Source organism: Amblyomma americanum, chromosome 5 (assembly GCF_052857255.1).
Source record: "Amblyomma americanum isolate KBUSLIRL-KWMA chromosome 5, ASM5285725v1, whole genome shotgun sequence".
In the NCBI taxonomy this organism is placed as follows: Eukaryota; Metazoa; Arthropoda; class Arachnida; order Ixodida; family Ixodidae; genus Amblyomma; species Amblyomma americanum.
The window spans coordinates 174,880,798-174,901,473 of record NC_135501.1 but is presented as its reverse complement, the minus strand read 5'-3'; the positions used below and the strand labels follow the sequence as shown (position 1 = coordinate 174,901,473).

At 44.5% G+C, this 20,676-nt stretch overlaps 1 long non-coding RNA gene across 1 annotated transcript in view; it reads right to left on the bottom strand.

The window, feature by feature from the left end:
* The window catches only part of LOC144134376 (uncharacterized), a 171,904-nt gene that overhangs the window by 133,695 nt on the left and 17,533 nt on the right, over positions 1-20,676 (bottom strand). Inside the window, exon 4 of the long non-coding RNA XR_013315133.1 lies at positions 19,532-19,561. This is a non-coding gene — a long non-coding RNA (uncharacterized LOC144134376). The remainder of the gene's footprint in view (positions 1-19,531; positions 19,562-20,676) is intronic.

Here is a 20,676-nt window from a genome sequence, read left to right as displayed (position 1 = left end):
ACGTATACACGAACATATCTCAAAGCAGGCCCTCTTACAAATAGGGATGCAGAGATTCTTCAGAAGATCAAAAGGCAGCCTAATGATCCTAGATATATTGGATCTAGATGTATATCAATCCAGCTCATTAAAATGTCTAGTCCATATTTTAAGAGACTTAACAGTAAAGATTAGCTTTGTTCCCCGTCAAAAGGGATACTACAGAATTGGCTCAGTACGACTTCCAATGTGTTTCGCGCATTCGTTGTACGAACTCGCTGAGATCGCTTCAAGAACGGCTTCTACAAGCGAGATTACACAACGAGCTACAATTTTATACAGCATTTTTCTTGCCTTCCGTATGCGAACTTACTTTCTTCGTAGTAAAAACTGCTTCTTTATTGTGGGCTCGGTAAGATGTCGCGATATCTAAAATTTTATACAGCCTGCTTCATGACTGGACTACATGAACTCACTCTGTTCGCAGTCAGAAAAGATTCTATAATATAAGCTCGATAAGAGTTCATAATAAGTAAACATTAAGAGCATATTCCATATAGTCAGAAAAGAACTCGCGCTTTTCGCAGCCAGAACAGTTAGCATCCAACGCGCTCGGTAAGACTTTAAAATTTCAAAGAGGATGTTTCGTACCTTCCTGTATGAACTCGCTGTTTGCAGCCAAAACGTATTCTATGCAAAATTCTTAAGCAACACTTAACAATGAGTCAAATTTTGAGGATTCTGACTACATGAACTCGCACTTACCATAGTCAAAGCGGAATCTATAGAATTAATTGCCTGGGTAAATCTGATTAGCAATGCCTCCCCTACATGAAGTCTTTATGTTCACAGTAAAAATGGGCTTTGTAAAATTGGCTCGGTAAGACGTCGCAATATAGAGCCTCTTTCGTGCCTGCACTATATGACCTCGCTCTGTTCGCAGTGAGATCCGATTTTATAGAATTGGCGCGGTAAGACGTCCTTATAACTGCAATTTTATAAGTCTTGTTTCCTGACTTCTTTATATGAACTCCCTCTATTCGCAGTCGAAACGGATTCTAGAAATTTATCCGCTAGTACTTCTTGGGTCAATTAGAGACTTAAGTGTCTTCGCTACTTGACCTCTCTCTCTAAAGATGCGATGCATATGTTATCGACAGTACGCACCGTGAATTACAAGACTCTATAGTAACTCTATATAATAATTCTATAGAGGTTGTTCTTTGTGTTGAGTAAATAAACGCGCTCTCTGCAGGCAAAATGCATATGCTAATGTAAGTGCAAAAGATTACAGAGAAAACTTTTTAAGTTTTGTATAAGCACGTCCACACTAAGATGACATGAACCCCGACGAGATGCCGAGACAGATAATCCATTTTATGTATTAAGACCATATCGTTGTTTATCCGGATTTCTACGCTGAGCCTAAAACCAGGCTAACATGACAAACGACCTGGTGTCGCAGCGTGACAGACTTTAAGGCCGCCGATGCCAAAAATTGTATATAATGAGTCTGCCAATCGCCGACGTAAACAGCTAATGGAGTCGATCGATTGTCACGACGTCGCGGTTAATACCCCTGCATGTTCCGGCTACCTGCAAAGTCAGTCTAGCCGACGTAGAAGTTTTACCCGCTACGTGAAGAAAGTCTGTCGACGCCATTGGCTGGAGGGTCTTCTTCGAGGGGTATTTGGCGCTTCTTTCTAGAGTCGTGTCTGTCATTAATCGCCTCGTGCGTGTGCTAACACGTTTATTTCATTAGATTGGCGTAGTGGGACTAAGCGCTTTTTGCGACATACGCCAGAACAGACGGGTTATCTTCACTGCGAGTATTTTTCCCCAACGCGATTCCTGCGGGCAGCTCTAAGTTGAGAAGGCGCTCGAAAGGGTTGGCTACAGCCGTGCGTTGACGGTAACCACATTATCGGCGCGACAAACGGTATAGCTGCTGATGCAGATATGAGCCATAGCTTATTATTTGTCCAGGTCTCATCGTCAGAATTAGAAGCCTTTAGTTACACAGTGATGCCTCGTTAATATTGACATTTTGCTGCGAGCAAAGCTCTCCATAAAGCGAGTCGTTTGTAATAACAAATCGCTAATGAATACAATGGTGAAGGCAAAGTTACTAGTCAAACTAATATTGATGAAGGCAAATTTACCCTCGGAATTTTGATTGACTACAGCAAAGCATTTGATCGCCTAAACCATAAAATATTACTAGACAAACTGTTCACTTGTGGTGTCCGAGAAGTTGGTTCCGCTTTACTTAATCTTTTGTTTTGAATCGACAGCAGCGCGTTTTTTATCGCTGAAAGTAACTTATCACACAGATTACTGACTTCCGGCGGGCCACAAGGGAGTATTTTAGGGCCCTTTCTTTACAACATCTATGTCAACGATATGGTGCAAAAGGAAAGCAATACAATACACGTGCTCTACGCAGACGACACGAGCATCTTTTTCACTGTTAAAAATATAGACGATGCAGTAAGCCAAGCCAAAAAAGGGCTTGCAATAATTTGGGATTGGTCAGATAAGAATTGTTTAATAATAAATAGAAATAAATCTAAGGCCATATTATTCATGTCTAGAGGCAAGCAGGCACAGATAGAAGAAAGGTTGGTTCTTGGAGATGCACCCTTAGAAATTGTTACGAAACATTAAATCCTTGGCGTGACCTTCGCTGCTGATATGGTCAATCTTTATCAAAGACACTCTTTACATCAATTGGCGCACTAGCACGGTGCCATCATTTTCTTCAAGATAGAGGAAAACCTCAAATTTATCATGCATTGTTTACCTCTCGCATAAACTATTGCACGCCGGTTTGGGCCACAACCACGCAAAATAATATTCAAACACTGCTCCTGCTTCAGAAGAAAGCACTTCGTTGCATTGCAAATGTGTCCTAATTACATTCATCTGCACCACTTTTCACACGATATAAAATAATAAGCGTCGGAAAAAATTACGTGTTCCGTCTATTGTACTCATACTTATTTTCTGATGAAAAGTTGAAGATCGTCATTTGTGCGGCGCAGTTTTTGTGCAGCGAATGGTATTTACTGAATTTTAATTGCCCTCCAGATTTTCATACTCTATGCTTCCTTGCTGAAGTGTATTGACAATGTCTTTCGATCAGTCAATTTGTGTGAAAATGTAACAGTGCACATGTGTTCAGCATTTTCTGTTGCCTATAAGCTGCTCCCTTGTACGGGCGTCAGGCACCTTCAAGCTGACAATGGCAGCTTCTTCGTCTGATGTTCCCAAAAAGTCGTTGGAAATAAGTTTTGAATTGAAATTTAATTGAATTATATAAAAAATACAAGGCGGAAATTTAACCCGCCTCTGTAAGCATTATCAATAACTCGCTCAGACTAAAAGCACGCACTATTCAATTCGAAACTTCCTTTTCTTTTGGCGCCCATACTGCATACGTGGTAGTATGTTCGCTTTTGAAAGAACAGTTACAGTTGTCCCATATGTTAACCATGTAATTTAACTAGACAAGATCAATTATCTTTTTCAGACTCAGTTGTACTTACCACCACCTGTGGAGTTGAAAAGCAGAACATAATGAGAGTTAAAAACACGTTTTACTGGCACTGAAATATTACAGGGATACACGACTAACATTAACTTGCTATAGTTACAATTACAGCGGTGTGAAAGCCAGCCAAAGCGAATTAGGTTAGGTCTCTGCTGGTTACCCAAGCGCAGACCGACGTATCACGAGGTAAGGAGTGTGTTGCATCAGACACCAACGATGCTAAAACTTCTGAATGGTGGTACACTAAGACAAAACTGATAAACGTATACAGGAACATCTCTCAAAGGAGGCCCTCTTAAAATAAGTACGCAGAGTTTGTTGAGATGATCTAAAAGCAGCCTAATGATCCTAGATATATTGAACCTCGCTGTATATCAAGCCAGCTATTCAAGATGTCTATTTCATACCTCAAGAGACCTAACAAAGTTTAGCATTGTTCTCCGCCAAAAGTGGTACTACAGGCTTGGCTCAGTACGACTTCCAATGAGCCAAATCTTATGAAGCTGTGTTTCGCGCCTTCGTTGTACGAACTCGCTTATCTCGCTGCCCAGACGGATTCTGTAAAACCCGCGCAGTCAGATTACACAATGAGTTAAAATTTTACACAGCATTTTTCTTGCCTTCCGTATACGAACTTACTCTCGTCGTAATAAAAACTGCTTATGTAGAGTGGGCTCGGTAAGACGTCCCGATATCTAAAATTTTATGCAGCCTGCTTCGTGACTTGACTACACGAACTCACTCTGTTCGCAGTCAGAACAGATTCTATAATATCAGCTCGATAAGAGTTCATAATAAGTGAACATTAAGAGCATATTTCATATATTCCTATAAGAAATCGCTCTTTTCGCAACCAGAAGAGTTAGCATCCAACGGGCTACGCTAGTCCTTAATGAGTAAAATTTCACAGAGCATGTTTCATTCCTTAATCTATGAACTCGCTCCGTTGGCAGCCAAAACGTATTGTATAGCATGTCTTCACTAACACTTCACAATTACTCAAATTTTGCAGAGCCTGACCGCATGAACTGACCCTTACCATAGTCAAAACGGAATCTATAGAATTTTCTGGGTAAATCTGATTAGTAGTACAATTTCATAGAGCTTGCCTCATGCCTGCCCTACATGAAGTCCCACTGTTCACAGTAAAAATGGACTCTAAAATTGGTTCGGTAAGACATCGAAATATAGATCCTCTTTCGTGCCTACACTATACGAACTTGCTCTGTTCGCAGTGGGATCGAATTTTATAGAAAGGTCTCGTTAAGACGTCAATATGACTGCAATGTTTTAAAGTTTGTTTCCTGACTTCTTTATATGAACTCCCTCTATTCGCAGTCGAAACAGATTCTAGAAATTTATCCGGTACTACTTCTTGGGTCAACTTTTATAGAATTTAGTGCCTTCGCTACATGAACTCTCTCCATAAAGATACCATGCACATGTTAATCGAGAGTGTACTGCGCGGATTACAAGAATTTATAGTAACTCTAAATCATAATTTTATAGAGCTCCTTCCTTTTGTTGAGTAAATAAACGCGCTCTCTGCAGGAAAAAAATGCAGATGCTAATGTAAGTGCAATAGATTCCAAAGAAAACTTTTTAAGTGTTGCATGAGCACGTCCACACTAAGGTCACATGAACGCCGACGAGATGCCGAGGCAGACAATCCCTTTTCTGTATTAAGACCACATCGTTGTTTATCGATATTTCTACGCTGAGCCGAAAACCAGGCTAACATGACAAACGACCTGGTGTCGCAGTGTGACAGACTTTAAGGCCGCCGATGCCAAAAATTGTTTATAATGAGTCTGCCAATCGCCGGCGTAAGCAGCGAATGGAGGCGATCGATTGTCACGACGTCGCGGTTAATTCCCTTGCCTCTTCCGGCTGGCCGCCAAGTTGTTCCAGCAGGCGTAGAAGTTTTACCCGCTACGTGAAGAAAGTCTGCCGACGCCATTGGCTGGAGGCTCTTCTTTGAGCGAGATTTGCGGCTTCATTCTGGAGTTGTATGTCATTAATTACCTCGTTCGTGTGCTAGCACGTTTATTTCATTAGATTGACATAGTACGATTAAGCACTTTTTTGAGACATACGCCCGAACCAACGGGTTATCTGCACTTCGAGTATTTCTTTTTTCCCAAAGCGATTTCTGCGGGCAGCTCTATGTAGCGAAGGCGCTCAAAAGGGTTGGCTACAGCCGTGCGTTGACGGTAACCACATTGTCGGCGAGGCGAACGGTACAGCTGCCGATGCAAATATGAGCAATAAAGTATAAAGCATCTTTTGTCAAGCTCTCATCGTCAGCATTAAGAGCATGTGGTTATAAAGTCCTGGCTCGTTAATATTGACAGTTTTGTTGCGAGCAAAGCTCTCTGTAAAGCGAGTCGTTCGTAATAACAAATCGCTAATGAATGCAATATACAGAAATAAAACGGGGTGGAAATCGAACCGGCCTTTGAAAGCATAATCAATTACTCGCTCACAACAAAAAACACTTTTCGATTCGAAACTTCCTTTTCGCCTGGCGTCCATACTGCTTACACGGTCGTGCATTCGGTTTTGAAAGAATAGTTACGGTTATCGCAACTGTGAACATGTTAATTTAACTAGACAGGATAAATTCTCGACTAAACGGTCCTGTGCACGGTTGTGTATGTTTTTATGCTTAATTGTACTTACCACTGGCTGTGGAGTTGAAAGGCAGAACAGAATGAGAGGTTAAAAACACGTTTTATTCGCACTGAAATATTACAGGCACACACAACTAACATTAACTTGCTAGTTACAATTGCAGCGGTGTTAAAGCCAGCCAGAGCGAATTCGGTTATTTAGGTCTCTGTTGGTTATGGAAGAACAGACTTACGTAGCATGAGAAAAGGAGTGTGGTGCATGAGATTCCAACAATGCTAAAACTTCTGATTGGTGGTACATTAGCACAAAACTGATGAACATATATACGAACCTATCTCATAGCCGGCCCTCTTACAAATAACGACGCAGGGATTCTTGAGATATAAAGGCAGCCTAGTAATCCTAGATAAATTTGATCTAGATGTATATCAAGCCAGCTCATTGAAATGTCTACTAGATATATTAAAAGACCTAACAATATAAAGTTTAGCTTTGTTCTCCGCCAAAAAGGATACTACAGAATGGGCTCAGTACGGCTTCCAATGAGCCAAATCTTATGAAGCTGTGTTTCGCGCCTTCGTTGTACGAACTCGCTAAGCTCGATTCAAGAATGGATTCTATAAAATCCGCGCAGTGAGATTACACGAGCTACAATTTTACAACAGCATTTTTCTTGCCTTCCGTATACGAACTTACTCTCTTCGTAGTGAAAACTCCTTCGATATTGTTTTTATAATGTAGGCTCGGTAAGACGTCGCGATATCTAAAATTTTATACAGCCTGCTTCGTGACTTGACTACATAAACTCACTCTGTTCGCAGTCAGAACAGATTCTATAATGTAAGCTCGATAAGAGTTCATAATAAGTGAACATTAGGAGCATATTCCATATAATCATATAAGAATTCGCTCTTTTCTCAGCCAGAAGAGTTAGCACCCAACGGGCTCCGCAACACATTGAGTAAAATTTCACAGAGCATTTCGTTCCTTCCTCTATGAACTCGCTCCGTTGGCAGCCAAAACGTATTGTATAGCATGTCTTCACTAACACTTCACAATGACAAAAATTTTGCAGAGCCTGACCGCATGAACTCGCCCCTACCATAGACAAAACGGAATCTATAGAATTTGCTGGGGTAAATCTGATTAGTAGTACAAATTCATAGAGCTTGCCTCATGCCTGCCCTACATGAAGTCCCTCTGTTCACAGTAAAAATGGACTCTATAAAATTGGTTCGGTAAGACAACGAAATATAGATTCTCTTTCGTGCCTACACTATGCGAACTTTCTCTGTTCGCAGTGGGATCGAATTTTATAGAAAGGTCTCGTTAAGGCGTCAATATAACTGCAATATTATAAGGCTTGTTTCCTGACTTCTTTATATGACTTTTTTATATTCGTAGTCGAAACGGATTCTAGAAATTTATCCGATACTACTTCTTGGATCAACTTTTATAGAATTTAGTGCCTTCGCTACATGAACTCTCTCCATAAAGATGCTATGCACATGTTAATCGAGAGTGGACTGCGCGGATTACAAGATTGTATTAACTCTAAATCATAATTTTATACAGCTTGTTCCTTATGTTGAGCAAATAAACGCGCTCTCTGCAGGAAAAATGCAGATGCTCATGTAAGTGCAATAGATTCCAAAGAAAACTTTTTAAGTGTTGCATGAGCACGTCCACACTAAGGTCACATGAACGCCGACGAGATGCCGAGGCAGACGATCCCGTTTCTGTATTAAGACCACATCGTTGTTTATCGATATTTCTACGCTGAGCCTAAAACCAGGCTAACATGACAAACTACCTGGTGTCGCGATGTGACAGAATTTAACGCTGGCGATGCCAAGAATTGTATATAATGAGTCTGCCAATCGCCGACGTAAGCAGCGAATGGAGGCGATCGATTGTTGCGACGTCGCGGTTAATTCCCTTGCATCTTCCGGCTGCCCGGCAAGTTGTTCCAGCAGGCGTAGAAGTTTTACACGCTACGTGAAGAAACTCGGTCGACGCCATTGGCTGGAGGGTCTTCTAGAGGTATTTGCCGCCTCATTTTATAGTTGTATCTGTCATTAATCGCCTCACGCGTCTGCTAACACGTTTTTTTAATTACATGGACATAGTGAGATTAAACACTTTTTCGACATACGACAGAACCTATGGGATATCACTCCGTGTATTTTTTTTCCCAACGCGATTTCTGCGGGCAGCTCTAAGTAGAGAAGGCGCACAAAAGTGTTGGCTACAGCCTTGCTGATGGTAGCCACATTATCGGCGCTGCGAATGGTACAGCTGCCGATCCAAATATGAGCAATAACATCGTTTGTCAAGCTCTCATCGTCAGCATTAAGAGCGTGTGGTTATAAAGTCGTGCCTCGTTAATATTGACAGATTTGTTGACTCTCCGCAAAGCGAGTCGTCCGTAATAACACATCGTTAATGAATACAATATACAGAAAAAAACGCGCAGAAAAAAGTCGAGCAGGCCTTTGTAAGCATAATTAATTACTCGCTTACAATAAAACAAGAAAACACTGTTCGGTTCGAAACTTCCTTTTCGCCTGGCGTCCGTACTGAATACACGGCCGTGCATTCGCTTTTGAAAGAATAGTTACGGTTGTCGCAATTGTGAACATGGTAATTTAACTAGACAAGATAAATTCTTGTGTATGTTTTTTATGCTTAATTGTACTTACGTCCAGCTGTGGAGTTGAAAGGCAGAACAGAATGACAGGTAAAAACACATTTTAGTCGCACTGAAATATCACAGGGATACACAACTAACATTAACTTGCTAGTTACAGCGGTGTGAAAGCCAGCCAGAGCGAATTCGGTTGGGTCTCTGCTGGTTAAGCGAGAGCAGACCGACGTATCACGAGGTAAGAAGTGTGTTGCATCAGATGCCAACGATGCTAAAACTTCTGACAGTGTAGCGATCCGCGCGACTGGCACTGGCAAAATGCCAAAAAGAATGAAGTGTCTCCAGCACGCGCGAAGGAGAACGCTCGGCACCTTGGCCAGGGCTGGACGCTGCCGCTGCCGCTCCACCGCTGTCTCCTCTCTGGCAGCCCTCAATAAATGTGCCCGCGGTAACCTACCTGGGTGACCTCCACAACAAAGCCACCTCACAGGAGGCCCTCTCCTAAAAATGGAGGGATATTTTGAAGATCTAAAGGCTGCTTAATGATCCTAGATCTATTGAAACTCACCGTCTATCGAGCCAACTAATTAAAATAACTCATATTTTAAAGGACATAAATATACAATTTAGCTCTGTTCGCATGAAAAAGGATTTTACAGAATTTGCTCAGTACGACTTTCAGTCAGAAATTTTATGAAGCCTCTTTCCTGCCTTCACTGAATGCACTAATAATAATTGATTATTGAGGAAAGGAAATGGCCCAGTATCTGTCTCATATCATTGGACACCTGAACCGCGCCGTAAGGGAAGGGATAAAGGAGGGAGTGAAAGAAGAAAGGTGCTGTAGTGGAGCGCTCCGGAATAATTTCGACCACCTGGGGAATGAGCTCGCTGTGTTCGCCTTCAGAACGGATTCAACAGAACTCGCGCAGTAAGAATTCGTAATGAAAGTTTTACAGAGCATGTTTCTTGACTTCCCTATAGGAACTTGCTCTGTTCGTAGTGAAAACTGCTTCTATGAAATGGCTCGGTAAGACGTCGCGATGTGTCAAATTTAATTATTAGACCGATTCGTGAATGACTACCTGAACACGCTCCGTTCGCAGTTAGAACAGATTCTACTATATGCGCTCCGTAAGGCTTTATAGTGAGTTATATTTACGGAGCATGTTTCTTGCCTTCCCTATAGGAACTTACTCTGTTAGTTGAGGAAATGGTTTCTATGAGTTGCCTTGGTAAGACGTCGCGATTGTCAAATTTAACGCAGACTGCTTCTTGACTTAACTCATGAACACGCTCTGTTCGCAGTCGATACAGATTTGATTATATGAGCGCCGTAAGTCTTCATAATGAGTTAAAATTTTGCGGAGCGTATTTCTTGCCTTCCCTATAGGAACTTAACTCTGTTCGTAGTAAAAATGACTTCTATGACATGGCTCGGTAAAACGTCGCAATGTGTCAAATTTAATAGAGACTGCTGGACTTGACTACATGAACACGATCTGTTCACAGGCTATTGTATGGGCTTCGTACGGCTTTATAAGTGGTAAAATTTTACACAGCGTGTTTCCTAACTTCCTGCATCAACCCGCTCTGTTCGAATCTAGAAATTACTCTACAGAATTGTTTCGGCAAGGCTTCACAATAGGTCCAATTTTACACAGCCTATTTCGTGCCTGCACTATACGAACTCCGATGTCTATGAGAATGAATTTTATAGGATTGGCTATATAAGACGTATCCAGAATTTTATGAAGCTTTTTTATATCGAACGCTACACTGGGCTAGTCAACGGCGCATTTCGGGTAAGCTTCGCTAATCACTACTGCGCATGCGCCACTAGTTGCACCGAGTCACGTGTTCCGGCGCTGCGGCCCGCCGCCCCTTTCCTAAAAATCAAATCTTCATTTTCCTTTTTCTTCCCGGGTTCGAACCCGACCGCAGCGGCTGCGTTTTTACGGAGGAAAAACGCTAAGGCGCCCGTGTGCTGTGCGACGTCAGTGCACGTTAAAGATCCCCAGGTGGTCGAAATTATTCCGGAGCCCTCCACTACGGCACCTCTTTCTTCCTTTCTTATTTCACTCCCTCCTTTATCCCTTCCCTTACGGCGCGGTTCAGGTGTCCAAAGATATATGAGACAGATACTGCGCCATTTCCTTTCCCCAAAAAAAACAATTACGATTATTATATTCCTTTTTCTTCCTTTCTTCGTTCCCTCCCTTCTTTACCGCTTCCCTTACGGCGCCGTTTGGTTGTCCACCGAGATGAAGTTACTGCGCCATTTCTTTTCCTCAAAAACCAAACAAAACAAGCGAGCCGCTGGCGTTCGTTGGTTTCATTGGCGTTGACAACTTTGTAGAGGCCGTTCATTTTCACAAAAGAAGAGGCACACAACTGGATCCCTGGGTCAGTGGACACCTCAATCTCGCTTTCGTGTACGTGGCGTTGATGATCAACTGAAAAAAAACCTGCTTTGATTGCATTCCGCACAATGGACAGGCAGTGCGCCCGCCCTGCCACCCTGGCAGGTGGCAGTTAATGGTTGATCGCGAGAGGTTGCTCACCCAATGAACGCTGCGGCCTATTGTTGCAGTGGCGCGCCTGCCGCAAGGTTGTCAGCGCTAATGCATGCAGCCACATCTCTCTCTCCACCGTTACGTACCTCAAGACGCATTTTGGGCGTCCAAAAGCCCAGAGAGCCAGCTATCCGCCCTTCCTTTCCTCAAAATCATCAGTCTAGAACGTTGTCAACGCCAGTGAACACAATGAACGCTGAAAACTTTCGCTTTGTATATCCTGCAGCTCTCTGCAGGTAAAGTGCACATGTTATGGAAAGTGTAATAGATTAGAGAGAAACCTTTAATGAGTGTATTGCGTAATTACATCCACATTAAGATAATATGGTCGCCGACAAGATGCCGAGACCGACAATCTCTCTTTTGAGCCTGCGCGGCCTTGGTCTGTCGCTGAGTGCGGACAAATCGGTGGCCATGGCCTGCGTTTCGCGCTCGCGCGCACACCTTGCGCCACTGTCACTGGACGGGACTCCGATTCCTTGGCGTAAATCGGTGCGGTACCTTCGCCTGGACATCGACTGGCGCCTTTCCTTCCGCCCCGCGGCGACTAAGGCCTGGCTGCAGATGAAGAGATCACCGCCGCCGTGCACAAGCTCACCGCTCGAGGCCAGGGCATCTCCCAGCAAGCCGCGCTGCGTCTATACAATGCCGCAGCTTTGGGGGCGGTGCTCTATGCGCTGCCGCTCGTCACGGTGCGCAAGCCGTGCTGGAAGAAGCTCGAGCTTCAGCACCGCAAGTCCCTGCGCGTGTGCCTAGGCCTGCCCAAAAACTCGCAGTGCGCCGCAACGTTGGCCGAGGCAGGAGCGTGGCCCCTTGAGCTCCAAGCAGCGCGCAGGGCACTGAATCACATCGACCGGCTTCACCGCGCACCGGACGGCGGCTCGCTGCTGCAGCGTATGCGCTCGCACCCGCGCTCACGAATGGGCGCGGCGCTGCTCGAGTATGAGCAATTGACCCAAGGCTCAGCCCCCTACGGCTCCTGCGCGCCCTGGCCTGCTGCCTCGGAGGTACAGCGAGAGATCGTCGGCATCGCGGGAAAGCGGAGCACACCCCTCTGCGCTGTGCAGCAGCTGGCCAGAGCCGTCATACACGAGGAGCTCCAGGACCATCTCCTCGTGTACACCGACGGCTCAGTGGCCCGCGACAGCTGCTCCCTTGCTGCGGCGGCCACCATCCCCGCCCTGCGACTGCACAGCCAGCAACACGCAGCCTTCCTGGGCTCCTCCACCACGGCGGAGTTGATGGGGATCCGGCTCGGGCTGGACCTGCTGCTCACCCTCGGCCCTCCGCCGCCCAGGAGTGCTCTACTGTGCGACTCCCGCGCCGCCCTCAGCCGCCTGCAATCTAACGGCCGCGGTACCCCACTAGTGCGGGAAATTCGCTCGCGCATCGAGCGCCTCGCGCAGAGAGGTTGTGCCGTGCGTGCACAGTGGGTGCCCGGTCACTGCGGCATCGCCGGCAACGAAGAAGCTGACGACCTCGAGACCGCTGCACACCAACTACCTGCCAGCGATCTGCCCCTTGCGCTGGAGGACGTGCGTGCGGCCATTCACGACCATCTCCGAAAGCAGCACCCCGACCCACGCATCGCGGGAGGTGAGCGCATCGACAGTGTCACCGGCTGTCGCGCACTTACACGGTCACAACGTGCAATGATCCTCCGCGCGCGCATTGGCTGCGTGTGGCCCGGGGAACGACGGGTGCGTCACGGAATCGCGACGAGTGATGTGTGTGACGGATGCGGTGCAATGGAAACACTAGAACATCTGCTCCTTCGCTGCTCCGCGTTCGCCGATGCTCGTCGCGATATGCTCGCGGCCTATAGGGCGCAGGGCATACTACCAGACTCCATCAAGACGCTATTGTGGCCACAGGGCAGTGCGCGCACTCGTGAGCGAACTTTGGTGAGCCTCTGTGCATACCTCGAACACACGGGCTTGACGTCCCGTCTGTTCTCCGTCAGGTAGTTACACGCAGTGACCGAACGCTCCGCGAGTTCTACCTTGAACGATTAATAACTGGACGCCCCACTCCAGTTGTAACCTACACAGTGCTGTGCGCGTGTGTGATTTAATTCCTCTAAAATGAACTAATCACGCGCACAACCTGGACACATTTCTTATTGTGTAAATAGTTTGTACATATTACTTCTCCCCTTGTCCTCTATTCCTGTCCCCTCACCTCTTTCATTTCATTTCTCCATTCTGCCTGCTGTCCTTTATTTCCGCTGCCCCAGCTCAGGTGCTTCAGTATCGATGGCAGATGCCGGGGCTAGCAAAAATCTTTTCCTTCCTTTTTACTATTATTTTTAATAAAACCACTACCACCATCTTTTGAGCCAGTGTCGCCTCACTGCGGCTTTCTACACTAAACCGAAAACAATGCTAACCTTGACAAACGACCTGATGTCGCACTTTGAAGGCACACGGAAGCTACCGATACAAATGTGAGCCATAATAATTGGTTTTGGGGGGAAAGGAAATGGCGCAGTATCTGTCTCATATATCGTTGGACACCTGAACCGCGCCGTAAGGGAAGGGATAAAGGAGGGAGTGAAAGAAGAAAGGAAGAAGAGGTGCCGTAGTGGAGGGCTCCGGAATAATTTCGACCACCTGGGGATCTTTAACGTGCACTGACATCGCAAAGCACACCGGCGCCTTAGCGTTTTTCCTCCAGCGCATCCTTTCTCAAACTTTCAGCGTCACCATTGGGAGAGTTTGGTTGTACAGTCGGGCCTCGTTAACAAGGCCTCTCTTGTTCCGAGCAAAATCGTCCATAAAGCGAGTCGTTCGTAATTATGAATCGCTGAAGTAAGCATTATGCAGAAAAAAAACGCATTCGCAACATGAAAACAATAAAAAAGCCATTTGCATGCTGGCGCATTAGACGACTTCGGTAAAGCTTGATGAATCGAGCTGGCTTTATATGCGTAATCAATTAGTCGCTCAGAATAAAAGCACACACTACTCAATTCGAAACTTCCTTTTCGCTTGGCGTCCATACTGCAGACATGAGTTACGGTTCTCCCATATGTTAACCATGTAGTTAACTAGACAAGATCAATTCTCAACTAAACGCGCCTGCGCATGCTTGTGTCTTTTTTATTAATAATGGTACTTACATCCGGCTGTGAAGTTGAAAGGCAGAACAGAATGAGAGGTAAAAACACGGTTTAGTCGCACTACAGTTTTACAGGGATACACGACTAACATTAAATTGCTAGTTACAATTACAGCGGTGTGAAATCCAGCCACAGCGAATTAGGTTAGGCCTCTGCTGGTTGAGCAAGCGCAGACCGACGTAGCACGAGGACAGCAGTGTGGTGCATCAGGCACCAACGATGCTATAACTTCTGATTGGTGGTACATTAAGACAAAACTGATGAACGTACGTACGAACCTTTCTCAAAGCAGGCTCTCTTACAAAAACTAACGCAGAGTTTCTTGAGATGATCTAAAAGCAGCCTAATGATCCTAGATATATTGAACCTCGCTGTATATCAAGCCAGCTAATTAAGATGCCTATTTCATAATTTAAGAGACCTAACAAAGTTTGGCTTTGTTTTCCGTCACAAGAGATTCTACAGAATTTCTACGACTTCCAATGTGTAAAATTTTATGAAGCTGTGTTTCGTGCCTTCTCTGTCAGAACTACCTGTGCCCGCCGCCAAAAAGGATTCTATAAATTCGTGCAGTAAGACTGCATAAGGAGCTAAGATAATTACAAAGTGTGGTATGTTTCTTGTTTTGCGTATACGAACATATTCTTTCGTAGTGAAAAACGGCTTAAATAAAGTGGGCTCGATAAGGCTTCGCGATGTGTCAAATTTCATACAGCCTGCTTCGTGACTTTACTACATGAACACGCTCTGCACGCAGTCATAACAGATTCTATAAGCTCGGTATGAGTTAATGATGAGTAAAATTTTAAAGCATATTTTGTACTTTGCGATAAAAACTCAATTTTCGCAGTCAGAATAGTGAACATAGAACGCGTTTCGTGTGACTTCGTATTCAGTAAAATTTTATAGAGCATGTTTCGTACCTTCCTGTATGCACTCGCTCTGTTCGCAGCCAAAACGTACTCTATATAGATTGTATTCGTATAAGACTTCACAATGAGTCAAATTTTACAGAGCCTTTTTCGTGACTGCGCTATATGACCTCGCTCTGTTGGCAGTGATATCAGATTTTATAGAATGGGCTGGACAAGACGTAACTATGACTGCAATTTTACAAAGCTTGTTTTGTCACTTGTTTACACGAACTCGCTCTTTTCGGAGTCGAAATGGATGCTATAAATTGGGCCGGTAAAACTTCTAGTGAACTTTTATGGACTTTCGTGCGGCCGCTACATGAACTCGTTCCATAATGGTGCGACGTGCATGTTATAGACTCTGTTATGCATGAATTGCAACACTGTATAATAAAGCTATATCAAATTTATAGAGCCTGTTCCTTGTGTTCGGTAAATAAACGCGCTCTCCACGGGTGAAATGCATATTCTTTGTAAAGTGTAATACTTCTGAAGTATTGCGTAGTAAACACGTCGGCACTAAGATGACCTGAACGCCGACAAGGTGCCGAGACAGACAATCCCTTTCCTCTATTCAGGCCGTAACGTTGTTTGTACGGCTTTTTACACTGAACCGAAAACCAGGCTAAAATGACAAATGGCCTCATGTCGCAGTTAACACATTATGAGGCCGGAGATGCCAAGAACATATATAAAATGAGCCTGCCAATCGCCGATGTGAGCACCGAATGGAGTCGATCGATCTGTTGAAGCACTTGGCTGGAGGGTCTTCTTCGAGGGGTATCTGCCGCTTCATTCTAGAGTTGTGTCGTCATTAATCGCCTCATGCGCTCGAAAGGATTGGCCAGAGCCATGCGCCGACGGTAACCACATTATCGGTGCGGTACAGGGTAGCTAACGATGCAAGCATGAGTCATGGCTTATTCTCTGTCCAGGTCTCATCGTCAGAATTAGAAGCATGTGGTTATAAGTCGTGCCTCGTTAACATTGACACTTTTGTTCCGAGCAAAACTCTCCACAAGTTCATAATAACGAATCGCTACAGAAAAGCATAATGCAGACGAAAAAACACGAAGATGCAACATAAACACACAATAAAACGAGACGTTTACAAGGCTGAGGCCTTAGACGACTGCGGTATAGCTTGATGAATTGAGCCGATATTTGTAAGCTTAATCAATTGCTCGCTCACTTTTCAATTCGAAATTTTCTTTTTGCCTGGCGTCTGTACTGCACATATGTTCATGTGTTCGCTTTGGGAAGAACTATTATGGTTCTCCCGTCTACGAGAGAACCATAATTTCTGTAAAGAATAATTGTACTTACAGGGAGCTGTAACGTTGAAAGGCAGAAGAAAATGGAACGTAAGAAACACGTTTTAGTCTCACTACAATAATACTGGAATACACGACTAACATTAACTCGCTAGTTACGATAACAGCGGCGTTAAAGCCAGCCACAGCGAGTTACGTTTGGTCTCTGCTGGCTATGCAGGGACAGGCCGACATAGCGCGAGGTAAGGAGTTTGTTGCATCAGACGCCAAAGATGATAAAGTTTCTGAATGATGGCACATTCAGGCAGCTGGTGAACATGTACACAAACCCTCTTAAAGGAATTCCTTTTACAAAATTGGGTGCAGAGTATCGGGCGAACATGTGTAGGGAGCCTAATGATCCTATTCCCATTACGATTCGCTGCCCATCGAGCCCGCTCACTAACATATTTTAAGATACGTGAATATAAAGTTTAGCTCTGTTCGCACCAATACGGATTCTACAGAATTGGCTCACTACGACTTCCGACGAGAAAACTGGTGAAGCCTCTTTCCTGCCTTCACTGAATGAACTCGCTCTGTTCGCCGTCAGAACGGATCTTATAGAACTTAACGAGTTAAAATTTGACTGAACCTGTCTCTTGCCTTTCCTATAAGAACTTGCCCTGTTAGCGAAAACGCCTTATGTAGAGTTGGCTCGCTATGATATCTCGATGTGTCAAATTTTTCAGAGCCTGCTTCATGGCTTTACATGAACTCCCTTTGTTCGCAGTCATAACAGATTCTATAAGGTCTCGGTAGGAGTTGATATAATGAGTAATATTTTATAAAGGATGTTTCGCACTTTCCTGTAAGAACTCGCTCTTTTCGTCGTCCGCATTCTAAGCACGAATATGACTATATGCGAGTACTAAGCTGTCATATAGCACACTCTTAGAAAAGGACGTGCGCTAGAAGGCAGCTTATTCTTTTTACTCCTTTAGAGGGCATGCACATGGACGCACGTTTTTTTTTTGTCATTTCGCACATTTTCTGTCGTCCATGCACAAATCCAGCCTGCTCCACCATGATGCAGGCTGCCTCTCCCGTCGTGCCGTCGATTCTCTTTCCTCTACAGACTGATTTTGACGCCTATATCTTCTCTATCATAGACTTCTCCCACATTGCCAATGAACAGCGCATGGGTACAATCTTACGCTCCATCATCGAACGTCTAAACACTGCCTTGACCTTACCTTTACGTTATATTGCGTAAACCGTGAAGCTCGGCGGCAGCTGTGAAGCAGCCCGTTCCTCACACTTCCGTTTGTAACGTTCTCTAGCGATGGATCAGTGCGAGCCCTAAGCATAGCCTCCGGGATCCGAACGAGTTGGGCCGCCGCACCGTGATACCCCCTTTCGACTATGCCCCGAGGCGAAGAACCGACGTTGCTATGGGCGCCTCCTCACTCGCGCTAGGCAGTGTGTGGACGAACTCTGTGCACCGACTCCGCCGAGATTACGCCGAGAGCGCCACTAGCGCCATCCCTTGGCCGCGCCGCAAACCAGTATTACCTACACGGCCGCCGCGATTTCTACGCGGTAGCATATGCAGCTCGTTCGGTCGAAAATTCGTCTGCGTAGTCGAAACCGCGTGTCGGAAATAATCGGTGAGCGCATAAAAAAAGTCTTATCGTGGTAATTTCTGGGTATAGTGACTGATGATTGGTGTGCAATAGGCGATGACGAGTTGATGACATCATTGTAATTAATTAAAGAAATTAAAATAAAAAATAAAAGAAAAAAGTTCAAAGGTGTCAAATTTCTCAGAATAAAAAGTCAATTCTTGATTATGCTAATTCAAAAAATTTAGAGTATTATATAAATTAATTGAAACAATTGAGAAAAAAAAATAGAAAAATGCGTTCAAAGGTGTCAAACTGTCACCTGTCAAAAACCAAGTCGGACATTAAGTGTCCTCTCCAATTTTTTTACAGGCTTCGAGTGTGACCCCGCCGGATGCCTCCCGGCAACAGGTTGCGATGTAGTAAGTTTCGAGTCCAGGCAGTAGAAGAGGGCGCGAGATGACCTGGTGAGTGCTGGGTGAACGGCGCCCTATAGGTGCACCGTCTGAATGGGTGGGCAAAAGCAAAGTGCTTACCGGCTGTAGCTGCGTAAAGAAGACAAAGAATTGTTAATAGAAGGAACGCACAACACTCCACAAGCCATGAAAGTCTCACTACGTCACTGCATCCTTTATTTCCTCGCACAAGTTTAGTGCTTAGTACTTACTGGTTAGTGTTCCAGCCTTTTTCTTTCACTCTTCAGTCAACGCCCTTTCTACACAACCACTTAAATACCTTAGCTACCGCTCAACTTCCTCGGCCGTTCTTCGTGAAATAATATACTCTGCGCTTCCCACGCCTCAAATGGCGCCCATCCCATGATCCTCTGCACTGCCTATTTTGTTGGCTTGCATAAACGTAAAAACTAACCTCGACCTTCAGTTTGTCACCTTCCCATGGAATTTCTCTTTTAGCTGTATCGCATACAATACACCATCAGTCTTCCCTCGTCTTATCGTATCGATAGTCATAAAGCTGGAATCGAGGCACGCAGCATTTAAAACGACTGCAACAGTTATTAAATTCACTGCAGACTATTACATTTTATTGCGCCAATAGTCACTCCCACCCTGAGCATCTGGCACTCAGGACATAATAACAAAATGAACATCGGAAGAGGTGTTCAATGTGAACCCGTAGGCTTAGCGCTTAGAAAAATCTCCAGTACAACTCAGCGGAATGAGTGGTGGGCTTTGTGAACGCTAAAGTGAACGCCGAAATGCACTTACAAGCTTCCTCTGATGATGATTCCTCTTTTCCTGCGGAATAAAAAGATGATGAATTTTTACGGCGCAAGGGCATCATGGCCAAAGAGCGCCATGAGACAAGGTATTTTTCGACTACTCAAGGTCGGATCAAAGGCTCATTTTCCAAGCATTTCACCCCTTACTATCCGAGCACCAGGTCAGGGGAATGCTTGTACCCATTGTGTCACCGGCGGGTACCCGGCGGCACTGGGGATCGAACCCCATACCTCCCGCATGCGAGGCGGATGAACCACTCGGCCACCGCTGCGGTTGCGGAATAAAAAGAAAAAGCACTTGCTTAAGAAGAATGTTTACCTAGGGGACGATTGTCGGGATTTTCTCTTTTGTGCGAACCAATATTGCCTACGAAGTGCATCTTAATCCTTTGTGTACTAGTGGCCACATGTGTGGCCGAAAAGTAACGGGAGATCCCAAATCTCTTAGTGCCGACTGTCCACAAAAATCTACATTAACCCTTTGTACCTCAACGGCCACATATGTGGTTGAAAACTAACTCGAGTTTCCAATTTAACTTAGCGCAGACTCTCTACGAAGTGTGAACTTTTGTATCCCCAGCGGCCAAAAATTAAAGTTGCACTTAGTCTCGTTCGTGCAGAACTGCGAAGTATTTCGAGTTCCGTTGGCTCCTCTGTTACTTAGTAGTGTAATTAATCAGCGGTGGTAATCATTCAATAAGCTAATTAATTGGGTAAATTGATTAGTTAATCAATTGCCAATAACTTATCAGTTATTAGTTATTAGTTATTAATTCGCTTTTTTTAATATTAATCCGTCAATTTCATTAGTTTTTATTGTTTGTTCAATTCTGGCGGAATTACTGGTAATTTACAAATTCCTCGAAATACGATCACAGTAATTAGCAAAATTAATTTGTCTTATCATTTAATTAATCTTATTTAGTAATTCAGTCATTTGAACTTGAAATTCAATCATTAATAATTACAATTCATAATTACGCTCTTACTCGACGAACGACAATCCATGACACGCTCTGCCCATACTTCCCGACTACACCCCTCGGATTCAAACTCGAGACGTCTACGCCGAAAATCATTGCAGTGTAGTTTTGCCTCAGAGACCAGTGTCGTAAGCATAGAGTTTCTTAC